The sequence below is a fragment of the Elephantulus edwardii genome, unplaced genomic scaffold, assembly GCF_000299155.1.
Source record: "Elephantulus edwardii isolate Elephantulus edwardi_28Jun2011 unplaced genomic scaffold, EleEdw1.0 scaffold00096, whole genome shotgun sequence".
In the NCBI taxonomy this organism is placed as follows: Eukaryota; Metazoa; Chordata; class Mammalia; order Macroscelidea; family Macroscelididae; genus Elephantulus; species Elephantulus edwardii.
This window is the reverse complement of record NW_006399846.1, coordinates 534,351-548,384: the sequence shown is the minus strand read 5'-3', so window position 1 is coordinate 548,384 and position 14,034 is coordinate 534,351. Positions and strand designations below refer to the sequence as shown.

At 37.2% G+C, this 14,034-nt stretch overlaps 1 protein-coding gene across 1 annotated transcript in view; it reads right to left on the bottom strand.

Moving 5' to 3' along the window:
* LOC102863260 overlaps positions 1–14,034 on the bottom strand; it is a 475,179-nt gene that overhangs the window by 61,229 nt on the left and 399,916 nt on the right. The gene's annotated exons all lie outside the window — the stretch shown is intronic.

Below are 14,034 nucleotides of genomic sequence, written 5' to 3'. Positions count from 1 at the left end.
CCCGCCCAGCCCTCTCTCCCCGCCCCCCAGTTCGCTCCTCTCTTTCAAAAGCAAAAGAAAGACCCCCTCCTTGGTACACAATCCCCCCCGCACCCCTCCCACCGCTCCAAGTACATTCCACCATGCAACCTGTTTCCACGATCTTGTGATGGTGAATAATGCTTTTATGAACATTGATATACAGATCTCTGTTTGTCTCAGTTCTAATTTTCTTTGGGTATACTCCTAGTAATAATGCTGGTTCATGCAGAGTCTCTATGCTCCACTTTTTGAAGAAACGCCAAACTGCCTTCCAGAGTAGTTGTACTTTTTCACAATCCCACCAACAGGGTATAAGTGTTCTTGTTTCTCCACATCCTCTCCAAAATTTATTGCTTGCTGTCCTTCTGAACTTTGCCACTACTACTGGGGCAAATGGTATCTCATTGTGGTTTTGATATGCATCTCCATTGTGGTTTTGATATGCATCTCTCTTATTGCCAGTGATTTTGAGCATTTCTTCATGTGTCTGTTGGCTATCTGAATATCTTCCTTTGTGAAAAGTCTTTCCATGTCTTTTGCCATTTAGTAATTGGATTATCAGTCTTTTTTTTCCTTTCTTTTTCTTTCCTGGAGGCCAAGGAGTATCTTATAAACTTTGTACAAGACCCTTGTCTGATTATTGTAAAAGTAGAAGGATAACTAATAAAAACATGTATGGGGATGCAAAGCAGGGAGGGCATGGAAACAGAGGGATGAGGATGGGTAGGGATGAAACCACAGGGTTGCACAGTTTGGTGGGTGGTGGGAGGGGATGAAGGAAATGGAAAGGATCCAGCAGGGACCTGAAAATATTGAGTAAAGATGGGTAAGGTCCAGAGATGATTTCATAGAACATAATGCATAGGAATAGTTGTATGAAATACAATGTGAATGAAGAATAGTTTGAAATACAATATATATATGAACTTTGTGAGCAAACTAATATTAAAAAACAAAACAAAATAAGACAATAAAGCAAACTGGAGGTGGGCAAGGGAGGAAAATGTGCAGTTGCACTGTCTTTTTCTCACGTGGGGTAGAAGGAAGTAGGGCCTTTAACTCTATGCAGCTGCCCTCTCAGTTCTTTCTTAGCTTGGTAGGAATCTCTCATGCCTGTGCCCACCCTTTCTGAAGTTTGCAATTTTCTTTGGTTGTGCACAGAGCAGCCAGAGACCTACCTATTGTACTTGACTTTTTAAATGTGATTTCTATTGTTAGATAAATTTTATCAGATAGGAATTACATTTTAGATATAGTATATTTTTGTACTATCATAAGGTAAAAATAGAGATGTATACCTAGGGTTTTCTTTACTAGTCAGTGACACTGTAAAGAGAGATGGATTCAATCTCAAGAAAACCTGTCAAAGAGTTCAATCTGCATTCCAATTCCAATTAAAGGATTCAGAAAGGGATTTAAAAGAAACTCAAGTCATATCTATTCATCTATTGGTAATTCTCTCTTTTTTCAATAATCAATTCCTCCATTTCTTAGATCACATTCCACAGCATCTACTCACATAAGAAAAGCAATTCTCATCCATTTCTTATATTTCATCAATTTATTAGTTTTGATTATTTTTACCACCTGTAGTCAGTTTGTCATACTTGATTTCACCCTCTCCAAGACAGATCTATTTGTTTTCTTCACAGTCCATGGTATATTCAAGACCCTTCTTCAGTACCACAACTCAAAGGCATCAATTCTTCTTCTGTCATCCTTAGTCATTGTCCAGCTCTCTGATGCATTCAAGTAATTGCAAAGACAATGACATGAATTAGGCTCTTCTTAGACTCTAGAGTGAAGTTTTTGTTTTCCTTTATTCTGGAGAGGTCTCTGCAGATTTTCCAGTGCAATTTGTCTTTTGATTTTCTGACTGCTGGTGTCACGAATTTTGATTGTGAAGCCAAGCAAGCTGAAATTGTTAATAACTTCAATCTCTAATAACAACTATTTCCCCATGTTGTTGCTGTTGTTAACTGTCATTGAATCGACTGCAACTCCTAGTAGTGTCTACTTGACTGCTCCACTTGCATACAAATCTTAAATGAATTTGTCAAAAATTTAAGTCAAGACTTTTCACAGGACACACACACACACACACACACACACACACACACACACACACATCCCTTTTCCTTCCCATTTATAAATGAGAATAAAAGTTTGAAATAATCTCTGACATTTTTTATTCTCTCACATTTTATGTCCAGTCTGTTTAGGAAACTCTGACCACCTCTCGCCGTATCTACTGCTACCAATCAGGTCCAGCAACTAATACATCTTCCTTGATAATTAGAACTGTTTTTATATCATACGAGTCCCTACATCTATCTGCAATCCTTATAACCTTGTGTGAGGATAACACAGAGGGTAATTCTTTAAAATGTAAACAGATTATTTTTATTTCTCTGCTCAAAATCCATCAGTGACTTTATATTTTCCAGAAAGTAAAATTCAAACCTCTAATGGGAAGGTCCTATATGATTTCAGCCTCTTTCTGCCCGAGTTTCCTCTTATCCTTCTTACTCACCAGTCGCCAAGGCCACACTAATCTCCTTGCTTTTCCTTAGAATGCAAGAGACATACTTACGTTAAGACATATATTTTGCACTAGACAGTATGGACTTGGCTCTGCTTTATCTCCTTTAGTGCGGAGTATGTTATGTCTACCTTATGAAAATTGTGACACGGGAAACTCAGTTTCATTGATTCAACTATCTCCTGCTTATTTTCTTCTTCTTCTTTCGTAGAACTGTATAAAATCTTACAAAATTGCTTACTTTTTCACATGTAATTTTGTAATGTCTTTCTATCCTTACTAGAATTTTAAATCTATAAAATCTGGAATATAAGTCTTACTTTCCCTTATTGTGTCCCAAGTACCTAAAATCATGCATGGCATTTAATGTACTCAATGAATGCTCACTGACATTGCATATGTAACTGTTAATGATAATATCATAGAATGAACAGAAATTGTAGTCGATAGTTTCTATAAGAGTTTTTATCATGCCACAGGTTGTCTGGTAAGAGGCTTATTGATAGTTTAACTGCTAGCTCACTTTTTAAACAGTTAATAGTTTCACTGTGACATTCTATTATTTTTAAGGTAAATCTCCACAGTTAGAAGAACATAACCTTCTATTAGCAGAAAGTTAGGTGGTTTGAGTGTAACAGTCATTCTGAGTATGAAAAATGAGCAGTCTTCTTGTAAGATTTATAGCCTTAGAAACCCAATGGAGACATTGCTTAGAGTTGGAGTAGACCCCAGGGCAGTGTGTTTTTGATTTAATATTGTGTTGTTGTTTTTAGGTGTTGTTAAGTCAGAACCAACTCATAGCTGACTCTCTAGAAAGTTTGCAGGGCTTGCAGATAGCTTGGCAGTAGTTTGCTTATTTTTCTCATGTGCAACAGCTGGTGGATTCGTCATTTGCCTTTGGGTAGGTAGCACAACTCTATCACTAGATCACCAGAGCTCACTGATAAAGTGATTTACTGTTGTTGTTGATTGCCATCGAGTCAAGAATGACTCAGCCATTCTATGAACAAATGACCTGAAGTTTTTCTATAACTATTGTCATTTGTCAAAGTTCATAGAGTTTCCAGAGGCATGTTGCTTAGGAAGTGGATGCCACTCCAGCTAATCATAAAAATGACACGTTGTTGTTATTTTCCATTGAACTGGAGCCACTCATTACTGACTCCCCAGAGTGTTGTCAGGAGCTGTAAATTGCACAGGAGTAGATTGTCTATTTTCCTCCTGCATGCAGAGAAGCCAATAGATTCAATCTACATGTATTTGGGTTGGAAGTACAATTCCTTATCGACTAGGCCACCAGAGTTCAAAAAACATAGAAGATATTTTAATGAGATGAAGAAACTTAAAATGTATGATTAACTTTTGAGATAAATATATAAAATGGGGTAGTGAAATGTTATGATCCAATTAATAATATGCATGTGGGGTTGCATATGTGTATGTAGGCGTGATCTTGACTAAAACAAAGATTTAAGGTTCAGAAGAGAATCTAAAGAATGGGTACAGAACTTTCAAATGTATTATTTCAGAAACTTGTAATGTGACAGAATTAGGAAAACCTTGCTATTATTTAGTACCATAATACTAAGGTTAAAACATCACAACTTGATGAAGCAAAACAACGTGGGCTGGATAATGTCCTTAATGTGCTATGACAACTCCTACAAAATTATCTCTAAAGAAAAATTACTTTTGTTTGAATGTCGTGTAAATTTTTAGTCCATTAAGCTAGTTATCATTGCTATGATGGCTGAAAAGGCCACAAAGGCCTTTTTGTATTTTATATATGAAATTTAATTTTAAGAGTTAATTTGTACCACTTAGAGTCAACAGTACGTGGAAAAGGTCAGTCTTCTCTGGTGTATCATCCAAAGTCAAGTAACTTTAGTTAAGTCCAAGACATATAATCAAAGCGTGAGAAACATCTACTTAGTCCTTTTGGGAGGATAGATTTTCTTGGAAAAGCAGGATAAAGACTTCTGAGTATAGGAGCCCAAAATATTGGGGAAAACCCAGGATAGAGAAGAGATAAAAAGACTGGAGCATTATTGAGGCAATCAGAATCAAGGCCCAGCTGACTCTACAGCCATGTGGCTCAAATTAAAACTCACTCCATTGAGTCAGTTCCCTCTACTGGGTTTCAGAGGCAGTAAATCTTAAGAACAGAAAGCTGCCAATCTTTCTTTCATGGATTTGAACCACTAAAAATGTGGACTTTTGCCACCAGATCTCCAAGAGCATAAGCACCTATGTTTGACATTAGTTTTCTATGCTGTACAATGAGGCTGTGGGATCATCAACATAAGGGGAAGGAAGGGAAACATCACAGGCACGAAGATAAAAGGTCTGCTAAGAACTCAGTGCCGGAGACAGATGCAACATCTGTGGGTTTGTGGGAGAAAAAAAGAAACTCAAAGTCAGGCTGAAACACCAGGTGCAGGGTTATCTAGGAGTTATAACCATATAGCTCACATTTTGAGGGCTTTCTCCATAGGCAGCAAAATTTCTATATCTATCTGTGCACACATTTCATCCTCATCACCAACCTATACTGCCAAACACAGCAGCATAACTTAAAAGTGCGAACTCCGTGGAATTGCATAAAAAAATTAACTTCCTTTGGATAGAGGTATTTATGCTCCACATTTAGCCTTCAAATACTTTTCAGTATCATTTTTGACCTCTTATTTCATATAACCCATCCCTTCCTCTTACACACATACATACGTATGTATAACCCCCCCCGCCCCCCACACACCCTAAAGGAGGTGAAACAGTAAGCTTCTAGTGAGAGAGATATACAATCAAACTCAAGAAGGGCAGTTCAGGGACCTAGTACAAAATAGTCAGCCAGCCATTAGCCATTCATTAACAGAAAACTGGAAAACAATCAGATGTTCTCTACCGTTGCTGTTGTTGGGGATAGCTAAGCATAGACTAAGCTCAATCTAAAAGCAAAATTTATATCTCTGTAACTGTCCACTGATGATTGCTAAAAATCAGAAAATCCAGAGAAGAAAAGTCAACACTCATTGCCATGGAGGATCAGATATGGTCAAAATCCAATGTTCTAAAGAGGTTTTATTTTTTTCCCTTTTCTAAGAAAGAGTTCTGGCAATGGCCCATGTTCTTTGCCAATGTTAGGAAGTGAGCTTAGGCTTACCTTGCACAACCACCAGGGCGATGATGAAGAGAAGGAGACCCTGGAGAAAGCAGTGTCTGCTGATAGTCATTCCGTTTCTCGTCTTCAGACCACTACCTTAATATCTTCAAATTATTTAAGCTCTTCCAGGTCTTTTGAGGGGTTTCTCAAGCATAAAGGGGTTTACATAGCTCTATCTGTTGACATAACCATCTTGTAAGGGCCAATAGAATCTCTGTTAGACATCTTCTTTGCCATCAGAGACATATAGCAGAAGCTTTATGAAATGCAAACAAACACCAGTTGGATACTGAATCTAAAATATCTCTGTATAGGAGGAACAAACTTTTATGACATCAAGTGTCATCCTATCCCTAAGACTGACACAAAAGAAGACATATTAAAACCATATGTGACCTTTCTTCTGACACCACAGTTCAATGGCTGGTTCTTCTCAACTAGTGGAATCAGCAAAGTATAATATTTTCTGTTATGGTCCCATCACCAAACAGACTGAAGAAATGGTACTTTTTTGTTTGTTTAGATCCAGATCTCCAGTGTCTTTGACATTCATTGACCAAAGTGATGTGTCTACAGAGAAAGAAGAAATGCTTATGAGGAAGAGAAAAGGGTTGAGTGAGTTGAAATTTGGGATTAAATGGATGGAAAATTCTCAGGTGAGTGAATTAATAAAAGGAATGTGATTTCTGTGTTCATCTCCTTTCATTTCTGGCTTTTTGCTTCATAAAAGTTGTAGGCTGCTGAGTTTTTCATGAGAACAAGGCCTTTTTCCCCCTCTCTTTTCTTACACCACAGATAACTTTTTACCTCTCAGACTATGATGATTAGTATGGACACTTCACCTAGGGATCAATTAATCCTCTGGGACATGGTGGGTAAAAATTACAAGGTAGTAACAAGATTATTCCCCAATTAAAGTGGTGGCAGTTTCAATCTGACGGTCTTCCAAAGTCAGTGAATATATGTGTATACTTATTCCTAGGTAATTTGTGCTTTTGTTTTTTTTTTTAATTTGATGAAAAAATAATTAGTCTACTTGCAGATTCATTTTTCATCTCTAACATACAAATGAGATGATTTAACTTGGAGTTTGGAAATTAAATCTATTTAATAAATTTTCATATCTCATTCTTACTTTCAACTAAACAAATACTCATCCTGTTATAACTTCAAAAAGCTTGAATCATTATTTGCTACAGGGAAATGACAACCAAAATACTCTACCAAACTCACTGCTATCTAATATGCTCCTACTCATAAATTTATTACATTGGCATGTCCGCTTTCGGTGACCTATCTTAATTACTAGGAAACAATGATGTTAGTTTAAAGACCAAGGTGAGCTGAAGTCTTTTCAATCACTTGCTATGCATCGGAGAGCTGGACAATGAATAAAAGTGATGGAAGAAGAATTGATGCCTTTAAGGTGTGGTGGTAGATAAGAGTAGTGAATATCCCATTGACTGCCAAATGAACAAACAAAAAGTGCAACTACAATAATCCTTGAAAGTATAGATGACAAAACTTCATCTCCCAAACTTTGGGCATGTTTCTAGGAGAGGTTGTTTCTTAGAAAGAGGTATCATGCTTGGAAAGGTGGAGGGTCAGTGGAAGAGAGAAAGATCCTTAACCAGATGTATTTTCACATTGACTGCAGCAACCGGCTCGAGCATGTCAATGGAATACTATGCTGCATTGAAAAACAAGGAACTTATGAAATATTATTCAAAATGGTCAACCTGTGATTTTGATTCTTAATGCATTTTCTTAATTTGTATGACAATAATTATTTTAAATTTTTCTTGTACTGACTTAGAATGACAACCAACTATCTAATAATTCCTGCTTACCTATGGCCACTGTTTTGCCTACAATATTATGATGATTAATGCTATGTGTCAACCTGGTTAGACTGATTCTCAGGGGCTTGGCAGATAATTTGTAATTATTTTAAATTTTATGATGTGAGGTGAGCAGTCAGTCAGTAGAAAGGGTAGTTTACTTAGGGCTAGCATCTCCCTTCAGTATATACATGGATATTCTGGCAGGTGAGCTTGCTTTGAACGTGTATTTTTGTGTTGTTTGACCTTGAATTCTTGGGACATAATAATTCATCCTGTTACCTAAACAGCGGATTTTGAATTTACACCCTCTGTGACGACATTACCAGAAGAAGCTTTCAGCCTGAATTTTAAACAACCAGACTTCACAATTGTCCAAGTGATTTCCTTAGAGAAAGGCTTGTGCTTTCTCTTTCTTTATGTATATGCCTCACCTATTTTATTCCTCTAGAGAAACTAGAATGAGACAGGAATTCTTCTCTTTGGGGTGTTTTTTTTTTGGTGTGTGTTTTTGTTGTTATATGCCATTGAATTGCCTGCAACTCATAGTGACCCTTATGTACAAGAGCTCTGAAGCCTGCCCTGTCCTGAGCTAGTCTCATTGGTTCCCACACACCTACCCGAATTGCCCTAATCACTGTATCAATCCATCTCATCTGGAATCTTCCTTTCTTGTGCTGCCCCTCCACAATTCTGAGCTTAATGTCCTTCTCCAAGGATCAGTTTCTTCTGGCCACATGCCCAAAGAACATAAAAAAAGAGCTTCAAAATCCTAGCCTCCAAGGAGAAACTTGGTTTCACCCTCTTCAAGACAGACCTATATGTTTTTTTGATGGTCCATAGTATATTCCAGATTCTTTGAGCACCACAGCTCAAAGGCATCAATTCTCCTTTTATCATCCCTAGTCATTGTCTAGCACTCTGATGCATAGCAAGTAATTGCAAAGACTATGAACTGGATCAGGTTCACCTTAGTTTCTAGACTGACATTGTTTCTCAGTGCTCTAGAAAGATCTCTGACAGCAGATTTACCTAATGCAATTTGTCTTTTGATTTCCTGACTGCTGAGCCCAAGAGGGTTTATTGTAGAGCTGAGAAAATGGTAACTGTCAATAAGCTCAATTTCTTTTTAAAAATTTTATTTTATTAATTTTAATTAACATTTACAGAGATTTTGGATTTCCATTTATTCATTGTTCCATTTAACCCCAGTCTCTTTCCCATTCAGCATGCTGCTGCCAATTGGCCCAGTGGTGAGAATCTTTGTCTTCTTAATGTTGAGCTTCAATCCATATTGATGACTACAGTCCTTGACCTTCTGTAGGAAGTGCTTCAGATCCTCCTCAGTTTCAGCAAGCAAGGTTGTGCCATCTGCATAACATAGGTTGTTGCTGAGTCTCCCTCTAATCCTGATTTCACAGTCCTCCTCATAAAGCCCAGCCTCTTCTTCATATAGATTGAAAAAGTATGGAGACAGGATGCGTCACTGATTTTGAATCCTTCATGATTTTGAACCATGTAGCATTTCTCTTCTCTTTTCTGAATACTGCTTCTAGGTCCAAGCATAGGTTTCACATAAGCACAATCAAATGTTCTGGGAGTCTCATTGTCCTCAAGTTAACCACAGGTTGTTGTGATCCACACAGTGAAATGCCTTTGAATAGACAATGAAATAATGATAGATACCTTTCTGGTACTCTTTGCTTTCTGTAAAGATCCATCTGACATTGGCGATAATGTCTCTAGTGCCACAGCCTCCTCTAAACCCAGTTATTTCTTATAGTTCTCTGCAAATGTACTGTTCCAGTTGTTTCTGGATAATCATCAACAGAATTTTGCTTGCATGTGATATGAAGGATATTGTATGATAATTTTCATACACTGTCATGTCAACCTTTTTTTTTTTTTTGAATGGAATAAATATGGGTCTCTTCCAGTGAGTTGGCCAGATATTTGTCCTCCAGATTTCTTGGCACAGCCTGGTGAGCAAATCCAGGCTAACATCTGTTTGTTGAAATACGTCAATTGGTATTCCATCAATTCCTGGGACTTTTGTTTTTTGCTAAGTCCTTCAGAACAGCCTGAACTTCCTCCTTCATCACCATTGCCTCTTGATCATATGTTGTTTCTTGAAATTATTCTGGGTCATCCAATTCTTTTTGGTACAGTGACTCTGTATACTCCTTCCATCTTCTTTTAATACTTCCTGGAACATTCAATATTCTACCCATAGCTTCCTTAAGTATTGTGACTCTAGGCTTGAATTTGTTCTTTAGTTCTTTCAGTTTAAGAAATGCCAAGAGAGTACAACTCTTTTGATTTTTCAGGTTCCTTTTCTTTGCATTGTAATTTTCTTTGTAATACTTTGCTTTGTCTTCCCATGCTGCCTTTTGAGATCTTCTATTCAGCTCCTTTTTTATGTCTTCCCTTTGCTTTGGTTTCTTGACACTCACGTGCAATATGCTGTCTCTTCTGATATCCATTTTGGTCTTTTCTTCTTCTTCTTCTGTCTTTGTAATGACCTTTTGCATTCTTTGTGGATGATATTCTTGATATCCTCCCACATCTCATCTGGTCTTTGTGCCTTAGTGTTCAGGGCCTCAAACCTGTTCCTGAGTTTGTTTTGAAATTCAGGTGTGATAGACTCAAGGTCAAAGTTTGAGTCCTGTGGATATGATTTAACTTGAATTTGAACTTGCATATGAATGAATAGTTGATGGCCTGTTCCTGGCCTAGTGGTCTCAGGAACTGACAAAGTTTAAACTGCTAATGTTGAACTTCTCCAATAATTCCTTCACCGATGTAATTGATCTGTTTCCTGTGTGTACCATCAGGTGAAATCCGTGTGTGTAGTCTGCATTTATGTTTCTTTTTTATTTGCTATGAATAAATCATTCACTGTACAGAATTCTATCTTTCTTCCTTCAGCCTCATTTCTGTCACCAAATCCATCTTTTCTGACAACTGATCCTTCTTCCTGCTTCCCAGCTTTTGCATTCCAGTTACCCAGTATTATTAATCCATCTTGGTTGCATATTTGATCAATTTCTGACTGCAACAGTAGTAGAAATCATCTATTTCTTCCTCTTTGGCTCTGGTTATTGGTGCATAAATAATAATGGCATTAACAGGTCTCCCTTTTGTATTATCCTGTCACCCATAACATTGTATTTCAAGATGGGTTTAGAAATGCCTTTTTTAACTACGAAAGCATGTTCCTCCTCACCTTTCCATCTTCAGGAATGTAGCTCATATGATCATTTTATTCAAAATGTCACATGCCAATCCATCTCATTTTACCAATACCTATTATGTCAATTATTTATATGTTGCATTTCTTTCTTAACTGTGTCAAATTTTCCTACATTCATGCTTCTCATACTTCATGTTCCAATCATTAGTTTCTGCTTAAAACTGTTCCTCCTTCTTTGTGTTTCCAAATTTGAGGGCTCAGCCTCAGTGGCCATATCTGTTATTGTACTCTATGTGTGCTCTATAATACATAGGATTTTCAGAGATCTGTTATAGTTCCAAAGTGGATGGCCAATTCTTATCCCTGATCTGTCTGAATTTGGACGCTTAGCTTTAGAAAAATATATGAAAGACAAGCATTTTAGTGAAAAGTGAAAATAAAAGATACTTCTCCTTACAGAGATAACCATACGTGCAGTGTCCTCCTGCAACTGTGTGTCTTGTTCCTTCCCTTTTCCTGACTATTAACATCATTTGTAACCCCTTCTCCCCTGTCTGGCTTTTTTCATTCCATTAAAATCATTTGTATAACAGTTACTTTCATTCTTTCTTGAATATTTGAAATAATTTTTTATGGATGTCATCTAAATCACACTTTCTTTTGTTGCAAATTTTTCACTCAAAAGAAAAGAATTGATTTTGTTTTAGTATAGTAAAATTTTTAAAGAATTTATGTATGTTACTTAAGAAATGCTTATTATAACTGTTGTTATTAGATGATGTCGAATTGAGCACAACTCATAGTGTCTCTACGAACAACAGATCTGAACCCTATTCTATCCTGTGCCATCCTCACACTTCCTGACACACAAGAACCCATTGCAGCAGTCACCGTGTCAATCCACCTAGTTGAGGGTCTTTCTCTCCTTTGTCAACCCTCCATCCTTGGCTTTCTTAGTATCATAAAATACATGGCTTTTATTTATTTTTTTAATACTGGTTTATTTACAAAGTACATTCATGTACATAGTCTTCACACCGGATTTTTCCCATTTCATTTATCCACCTCACTCTTCACCCATCAAATTGTGCAACCACAATTGTGATTAACTACCCCCTGACCCCATCCCACTCACCCTCATCCCTTTGCTTTACCCTCCCCTCTCTTGGATCCTCATACATGTTCTAGAATAATAATCTTATAAAGTATTTGTCCTAATGGGACTGAGTTAATTCCCTTAGCATAATGCTCTTCAGTCCCTCCCAAGTTAGGGAGTAATTTACAAAATCATTGCTCCTGCATGCTGGATAGTACTCCATTATGTGAATGTACCATAATTTATCAGTCCATTTGATTGTGGCTGGACATTTGGGCTATTTCTCTGTTCTTGTGATGTTGAATAACACGGCTCTGAACATTGATATGCAAGTCTCCATTTGTGCCTCAGTTCTCATTCTCTTGGGGTGTATTCTAAGCAGTGGAATAGCTGGGTCATATGGAATTTCTATGTTCAGGTTTTTGAGGAAGCACCAAACTGCCTTGCAGTGTGGTTGTATCATTTTACCATCCCACCAAAAATGTATAATAGTTCCTATCTCTCCACATACTCTCCAACATGTATTACTTGCTATCATATTAAACTTTGTCACTGCTACTGAAGTGAGATGGTATCTCATTGTAGTCTTGATTTGTATCTATTTTATTGCAAATGATTTTGAGCATTCCTTCACATGTTTGTTGTCCATATGAATGTCTTTCTCTGTAAAAGGTCTATCCATATCTTTTGTTCATTATACAATTGAGTTATAAAACTTTTCTGTGGAGGTCCTACAGTATTCTGTAAATTTTCATTATGAGACCTTTGTCTGAGATGTCATTGCCATATTTCCCCCCAAGTCATTTAGTTTTCTTTTCACCCTATCAAAAAAGGTTTTTTACGTACACAGGGACTTAATTTTTAGGAAGCCCCATTCATCAATGGTATCCTCTCCTAGTTGTGCATTTTTGGCTGCATTTGCCAGCTTCTATATGTCATAGGTTAAGCCATGTAATTTTGCCCCGTCTTGCTTCTTATGATCTTTATGGTTTGGAGCTTTACCCCCAGGTAAACACATTGTGTTTTAGAAAATTTATAACACATTGTGCTTTATAAAATTAATCACCACTGATTTATGCCTGCTATGACCTCATCTTTTCAGGTCTCCATTGGATAGTTCCTGATTCCTTCATACCTGCTCCCCACACTCACCCTCAGCCCACCAAATAGTTATACTGTTTCCCATTCTCCTCAGCCACCCCCTTTTCTTTCACTCTCCTTCCCTTTTTAGACTTTTGTGCACACCTTACTAGTTATCCTTCTATTTTCACAATGATGGTATTATCCACAATAATGCTGTATTTGACCTTAAGAGGCTGAGTTAGTTCACTCAGCATAATGCTTTCTAGACTCTCCATGGTGTATAGTATTTTACTAAACACGTGTTCTTTAGTGCTGTACAGTATTTCATTATGTGTATATACCATAATTTTTTAATTCATTAGTTGATGGACAGTTGGTTTGTTTCCATTTTCTTGCTGTTATGAATAATGCTGCTATGAACTTAGGTGTACAAATCTCGGTGTCTCAGTTCTATTTTCCTTGGGTTATATTCTTGGCAGTGGAAGAGTTATGGGATTTCTATGTTGAGCTTTTTGAGGAAATGCCAAACTGCTTTCCAGAGTGGTTATACCATTTTAATATCCTGCCAATAGTTTATCAGAGTTCCAATATCTCCTCATCTTCTCTAACATTTATTGTTGCTTTCTTGTTAAACTTTACTACTGCTACTTGGGTGAGATGATAGATCTTAGGCAGTCTAGCTCTTCAGGTCCTCCTCAGTTTCAGCAAGCAAGATTGTGTCATCTGTATAATGTAGGTTGTTGATGAGTCTTCCTCTAATCCTCCTTATAAAGCCCAGCTTCTTGAAGGACTTCTGCATATAGATTGTAAAGGCATGGAGGCAGGACACATCCTTGATACACTCCCTTCCTGATTTTGAAACATACAGTGTTTTCCTGCTCTGTTCTGAAGACTGATTCCTGGTCCAAGTATAGTTTTCACATAAGCACAATCAAGTGTTCTGGGATTCCCATTCTTCTCAAAGTTAACCACAATTTGTTGTGATCCACGCAGTTAAATGCCTTTGCATAGTCAATGAAACACAGATAGATATCTCTCTGATACTCTGTTTTCTGCCAAGATTTATCTGACTTTGATGATAATGTCTCTAGTGTC